Raw genomic sequence first — 7,381 nt, forward strand, 5'->3', positions numbered from 1 at the left:
GATTCCCTCTTCAGCTCATTCACACTGGTCACTACAGACATGAATCGGCTGCGTCTGTGGTGATAAATTGGTGTCAGTGAGTCACCTGCAGGCTGCGAGCCTCAGGCTAATTCGCTCTCCCTGAAGTTTACAGTCATTAACATAACCTCAAAGATGAATTTTTCACAACTGGACAATCAATAAAACTGAAAGTCGGAAGCAGATTCATATTTCAGCGTTATAGGGCCTTGGTTTTAGAGAGGAAAGTCCCTTTCATGTTTTCAGCAGAAAAGCCGCTCTCAGAGCTCAGGTTGTATAAAAGATGACCAGCTGTGTTATAGATTACCAGCTTTCTTTGGTAAAATGTCACAGGCACATAAAATACTTTGACAGGCGCAGTTAACGACTCGCATCGAGCATTTTGTGGTAACGTGTGAAACCTCATTGCACCAACGCCAGCGAAGCTGGGAGGAAACATGGATTATCTCCTTTTGCACAGGTTGTACTCTCTGCACACAGGTGGACCAAAGCAGAAGTGTTTACTGATCAGAGCCCCACAGAGGAGAGCGGAGACAAAGATGTAGCGAGCACCATCTGCTATCCCGACCATCCCATCCGCTCCACGGCCTCGTCACATGTTAAAAACACGGATCTTCTTCAGAGATTACACGGAGAGCAGCCACCGTGGAACCTCTGGAAACGCTGCTCTGACAACCTAACATGAGGCCATTAGTGGGGTCAGAGAGACCGTTGGTAGCTTCCATCAGTGACGCGAGGCGGCCAGCATCTCACACACCGTGACTGTCTGTGAACCAAACGCCAATCCAATTCTATGGAACTACTCATCATCACAGTTTGATGAGTTCAGTTCAATATCAGAATTAATGTTTCATTTATACGGACTCATCTGCGTACAGGGCCCACAGGAAGTTGGCTCACAACTTGCTTTGGCACGCTCTTGACATTAGGATGGAAGAAAACTTTGAAGTGGGCGTGGCCTTAATCACACATTAGACTGCATGCTAACTGTCTATCAGTCCACAAATAAGTTGCCTCACGAAGGAAGCTTGTTTTTTTTACGTACTCCATCTGAGCAGCTGTCATTTAAATTAACCCTTTAAAGCCGGTCAGAGCGGGCACGCTCTGTTTTGCGTAACTATTTTTAAATCCCGGTAGCTCTGCAACCACATAAGCTAGCGCAATAATTTTTTTTGCATATGAAACCGGAGGAGTTGTACTTACATCTTATGCCATCAGCTTGTCCTCGGTCACGGTTTCCTTCCACATATAGCTTTGAAAAACTGCATAAAACCACTTGCAGCAACAGAAACATAATATTCCAGAAACACGCTTTGCCGATCTGATCAGCTGTTTGTAACACTTCCTACGTCCATCAGCGTGAACTATCGCATATCCGCCATGACCTGCCTGAAACCGGAAGTGACATCATTTTGCGGAAATGTAGTTTTTACCATCAGAGCCTCATGAGCTTATACTGGTGTTTTTAAAAGTTATCTTTGACTTTATGACTTCCTGTGTCGTTTCTGGGATGCTGAGGACTCATATTGCACTGCTGGAAATAGTTTATTTTGATGCATATGCTGCTTTTTTGCAAATTTGCATCATAATATTTATTTTCGTTTTTCCTGCAGTATATAAAAATTGGTGTATTTCAAAAATAAAACTATGAAGACACTCAAAATAAATTTCCTGTGGTGGGAAACTATTTTGTGCAACTTTTTTGTATTTACAGTTTTGAGGGATAAGCCTCTTAAATTTCTCTAACTAGAAATATATGTTAAAAAACAAAAACGATTTTCAATTTTTTTGTAGTTTATTGCACTTTTTTGCAATTTATGTAATTACTATGCACTTAATGCAGACATATTATTAAAATTTGGGCTGTAATGGTTGCATTGATGTATAGCAACTTGAAATGCTCCAAAAAATGGCTCCACAGCATGTAAACATATAATATAAGCTCTGGCGGGCTTGGTTCTATGGTCGGTCTTAAAGGGTTAATCGATTAATAAATCAGCTGATTATCCAGTTGACCACGCTCCACGTCAGCAGCTTGTAGGAGATCCTGGCTGAGTGTCAGTCGCTCCACATAGACTAAAATGTTAAAATGTCCAACTACACTGCTGAAATTAACATGTTTACAGCCTGATAGGAAACAGTCTTAGGGGCGTGGCCTCTTTGACTGACAGGTGGAAGGTGACACAGGCGGCTGTAGCTGCTAGCTTTCTGCTAGCTTCACCTCAGCTAACTGGAGTCCCTGAACTTGACCTCTGGACCATGTTTGTGCTGTTGGAGCCTTTTTGGCAAAGATCTGACCGACCATGGCCTGACAGAGTGCCTGAAACCAACACGGCAGCAGGAAAACACTAACCAGTGGCTATGTCACGATGGCTATCCATGTGGTATGCAAAAATAGGAGCTGTGTGGAAGCGCTGACAATAAAACGCGTCTTTATCCGTCTGTGTTTTCCTGAAAGGATTTCACTCCAGAGACGTTAGAAGAACGACTTTGTGGAAGCAGGCGCCTCATGGAGGCTGCTGCTGGTTTGTGTTAAACGCAGATCAACAAAAGGAAAACTTTTGCAGTGTGAGTGCTGTCACTTAGCTGTCGCTCCCCTCTGTGTATGGAAAAACATAAAACAGGTATTGTGGCGAGCAGCGATTGGCCACCGCAGCAACACTTCAGTTCATTCTCTTATTTTTAGGCTCAACCTGCCGTGCGGTGCACTCAGACTGTGATTACACCGTCTTTACTCTCTCTGCAGGAGACGCACTATTCTTCCTCTACTGTTCCTTTTGCATTCCTGTTCTCCGCACCTGCAGGCTCACCTGTGCTTCCTGATGGATTTTGATTGTAATCTCTGCTCCACTTCAGATGTAGAACGCCTTAAGTGGTGCAGGTTTATTTATATAGCTGCACTCGGCGTCTGCCTGGCTGTGCAGAAGGCACAATGTGCCCCCTGCAGGCGGCAGGTAACAGGAAGGCCGATGACCCCGTCAGCGCCTCGCACGCCCGCTCTCTGCTGACGCTGCAGCTCGCTCCTCTTGTTCATTTACAGTGAAGCGCTCGATGTGAGATCACGTTTATCAGCGTGAATAATATTCATACGCTCAGAGGGACGATTTTCAAAAGTGCAAAATGCAGCCACGTGTTTCTGTTTGCATCGTTGGCTAAAGTAGGAATGCGTCCTCTTCATTCCTGCTCTCCGGTTGTCCTGGGACTCCTGCTGTGATTGACACTGTTCTGCTGTGTGGTTTCTGTTATTTTAAAGCGCTATCGAACGCTTTATGTAAGTCAAGGAAGCAGCGTCTGTATATTGAACATTCTGCAGTTAATGTTTTCATCAGGAATGCTGTTTGAAACGGCGCTGACTCAAAGCAGCCATGATGCCGTTCTCCGGTCTCTGATTAGCGCTGAAATCCATCAGCTGAGTGAAATCTGAAGACGCGAGCGCTTCTCGAGGAACATTTGAAGTTCCCCTCACAGCCGGCGGCGGCCCTGCGTGCTAACGATAGCTCTCTGCTTCAATGACGGGACGGCGCTTCATCCTCTGAGTGAAAAAGCAGCGGCGTCTGCACGCTCACGCGGGCGTTCAGCGTTTGCTCAGCTGTCAGTCATTAAGAGCAGGATTAAATATTTTCCAAACCTAATCTCAGACGCGCCGTTCCCTCCTTGTTTGGCAGCTTGGCTTCGTTTCTGCTCGGAGAAGCTCTGGGCAGCCTGAGCGGGACAATCCATCAGAGTTAAAGCAGCCTCTGTGTTTTTATCATTGTGAAACACACAGCAGTGACATCCTACAACTGCGTGATTATCTCATTCATGGAGCAGCATCCTCCAGCTGATGGATGAGTCTTGTTCTGCAGGTCGTTGCCATAAAAATGAAATTCAGACTGATGACAGAAGCTATCAGACAGAAGGTACGTGCAATTTAAGACGACTCAGAATTACTGAAGGAAGCGCGGCTGGTCATAACAGCGCTGAGTCGACACTTCAAGCCGCTTTAAGATATAATTGTGAACCTTTGCTGCCAGCTGCCTTCTGACAGGAAACGCTCCCTGCAACGAAGCGTCAGCGCAACCTCAGCAGCTGACGTTACCGGCAGCCTGTCCTTTGTCTCCGTGCTGGAAATGTTAATTAAAAAGCTTCACGCCCTTTCTTCATCATCGCTTTAACGATGACAGCCAGCTGCTCCATGTAAAGCGGCGCGGCGCTGCCCCCGGTGTTGATTTGTGTACCTGCGCTTGTAAAGCAGCATATGGTGCGTGCTCACAAAATATTCAAACCTGCTTTGTTGGAGCCGGAGGCGACTGTGCATGCAGGGCAGGTGAGCTGATTGTACGTCCCTGTCGGGGCTGCGCGTTCAAACACACATTTCACCTTTTTGCAGCCTTATCTCCACTTTTCAGACCAGAAAACTTGAATATGTTTCTGTGCTGCATTCACAGGACACTGATTCGGCCCAGCTGGACACACATGGCCGAGCACTGAGCAGGAGCCACAGGTTTTTATATGTGGAAGCATCAGGTGATTCCATGTACACTTTTCTCTCTGCACACATTTTATTTGGCAACTTCTTTTTCATCATCAGCTGCCTCTCCAGACAGTCTCTCATCCTACAGCTGAGCCTCATCTCCACCTCTGGACTCCACCTGCTGGTCAGCTTTCTACTCTGCACCATCAGCACATGAGGCTCTCCACCTGCTGCAGTCACAGAACCTGGTGGTGGGATTGTTGGGACTGTGGGTCACCAAAAATGGGGACATAAACCAGGAATACAGAGAAAACGCACCAAGCAGACAATCGCCTATGAGCAAGCACTCGACCTCCGACAGGCTCGAGGAGGAGCTTTTAAAAACACTAGCTCATTGTCGTTATCCATTTCCAGTAATACGATCTTGTTGCAGTCAGTCACATGATACCCTGACGCCCAGGAGGCGGGGCTTTTTCTGATTGGTGATCTCCTCCATGTTGTTTTTAACGTAGCGCTCCTCGGGTAGCTGTTAGCCGGTGGACGCCATATGGAACGCTTTAATCGTTAAAACAGCTCACAGGAAACGTGCCCATCCCTCCTGCTCTGTTATTCCTGCAGAGGAGAAACTAAAGAGGCCTCCTGGGAGGCCCGGCAGTCATCTGCATTCATCAGGAGGGAGGGAGGAACCAAGAGGAAAAGATTATTATTAACAAGAAGAAGTGAGGATGGATCAAATTAAGGAAGTAAGATGGAAATGGAGGAAAGGAAAGTAGAGGGGAAAGAATATAAAATCAGCGAGGAGAGAAGGAAAAGGTGGATATGAGAGGGCGTGAGGGCAGCAACGAAGGTGAAAATGACCTGACATTTGGAATTGCATTAAAGAAGAGGAAGAAGTGGCGTTAGTGATAATGATGGTTGATATTTTGCTCACCTCTGTGGCTTTGATCCCTCTGGAGCAGACTCTCTGCTTTGATGGAGAGCACACGGGGACAGAGCGAGAGGAGGAAGAGGAGCTCTTTCCTTAAGATCGCTTAAACTGCTTGATCAGATCGCAGCGGAGAGAAAACCCACTTCCCCCTCAAACGGCAGTTTCATTTAAATAATTTAAAATCCCCACTGTGTTCAAATATCTTTGCACATTTATATTAACTGCTGACTGGGGAGAAAGGTTCATTATCCAAGCAAAATACGTCTTTTTTTTTAAGGCTGGATATCTTAAACTGTTCGGGTCACTTCACAATCACAGCATATATAATATATATGATAATTAAAGCTCGCTGCCACTTTGAGAAGTTTCAAACTTCTTTTAACACATTAACATCTTTTACTCGTAGGCCTCTGCAGCAGAACCACAGAGAGATGAAGCTGATGGGTCAAGTTTGTCAGGTGGAAAATCTGGAGCCACACTGACAACATCTGTCTCACTCGTGGATTCCACTTCTTAGATCTTATTTTAACAAAGTTAAAACTCGGAGAAGCTCTGGGGGAAAGCAGCTCGTCGCAGCAGTTTATTGAACTTCTACAAAAAGAGCAGAGTCGATAAACAAGAGATAACAGCAACGTGACCCCAGGGTGTCAAACATTAAACCAACAAAGGGAGCGAGAGACGACACAGCGAGGAAGCAGCAGCTCTGCCGCCTCACTGCTGCCTTTCTTTGGTTCTTCAGCATGAAGTGAGAACCATTCAGTCCAGTATGTGACTCATAACTACGCCCATCAACTTACTGATGAAGAACAGAGGTGATGATCAGTGAGCAGCAGTGTGTCTTTGAGGATCTCTCGTGATGAGAGAGGAACTGTTAGTCTGGCAGAGGAGTAGGTGAGGGTGGTGCACCACATGTATGAGGACGCTGAGACGGTGGGGCTGAAGGTGGGGGTGGGATTACATCAGTGATCTGAGCTCCTCCTTTGCAGTGGTGATGGACAGGCTAACAGATGAGGTCAGGCAGCAGTGTCTGTGGATCGTGATGTTTGCAGACGACACTGTGATCTGTTAGATGACGGAGCTGGTGGAGGAGAGCCTGGAGAGGTGGAGGTGTGCTCCAGAGAGGAAGAACAAAAGTCAGAAAGAATACGTGTGAGAATGAGAGGGAGACAGGTGGACATGGAAGGAGCAGAGGCAGTGAAGGTGGTCCAGGACGTGCAGAGGAGGAGGAGCTTTCTGATTGGTCGCCCCTCCCTGAGCCTGGTTCTGTGGGAGTTTTCTTCCTGTTTAAAGGGGGCGTTTCCTTCCCACTGTGTTGGGGTCATCTCATATCCACGTGAAGTGTTTGTGTGGCCAGTGTTTCAGACTGTGGTCCATTTTGAATGCTTATTTTTGTTTCTCTTGTTTAAATGTGCCACACTGCAGCTTTCAGATAGCAGACGATCAGAGTCAGCGCAGGGCTGCTCAGCGTACTGACCCCTCCCTCTGTCTACCAGAGGACAGCAAAGCTAGAGGATCAAAGAAGACATAGAAACGTATTGTTTCAGTTCTGGTTTGCTTTTAGAAGATATTTGTTGTTGGATCATCTCAGCACTTCTCATCCTGGTAAAGCCTACCCAGCAGCAGAGTTCAGGCCTCTAGTCTCTCTATTCTGAGGCTCCCGGACATCTTCCTCTCCTCTGGGACTTTTGTGTCTCTTTATTTCACCTGAGAGCTCAGCCCGGTCAGGGCGCTATCGCTATTCTGCCATTCATGTCTGCAGAAGGAGATTAGAGGCACTTTCAGCTGTCGATGCTGCTGCTTTGTCACCAGCTGTAACTTCCCCCGAGGGAGTGGGAGCCCTGCGGGGACTCCTTTCACCAAATACAGAATTATTAGCCTCAGACGTCCGTCCCCACATGTCAGAGGCAACCTGTGCTTACAAAGGATGGACGAGAGCTTTCACCCTCTGCCAGGCTGAAGAGTCACTTAAAGAAATGGAAAAC

General features: G+C 46.8%; 1 long non-coding RNA gene across 1 annotated transcript; it reads left to right on the forward strand.

Annotated features, from left to right (window-relative positions):
* Positions 1-3,654: 3,654 nt before the first annotated feature.
* LOC309713235 lies at positions 3,655-4,683 on the forward strand. The gene is made up of 3 exons (XR_014278527.1): positions 3,655-3,917; positions 4,032-4,324; positions 4,446-4,683. It is a non-coding gene; the product is annotated as an uncharacterized lncRNA (long non-coding RNA).
* The last annotated feature ends 2,698 nt before the right edge of the window (positions 4,684-7,381 follow it).

Source organism: Aulonocara stuartgranti, assembly GCF_965226115.1.
Source record: "Aulonocara stuartgranti genome assembly, chromosome: 8".
NCBI lineage: Eukaryota > Metazoa > Chordata > Actinopteri > Cichliformes > Cichlidae > Aulonocara > Aulonocara stuartgranti.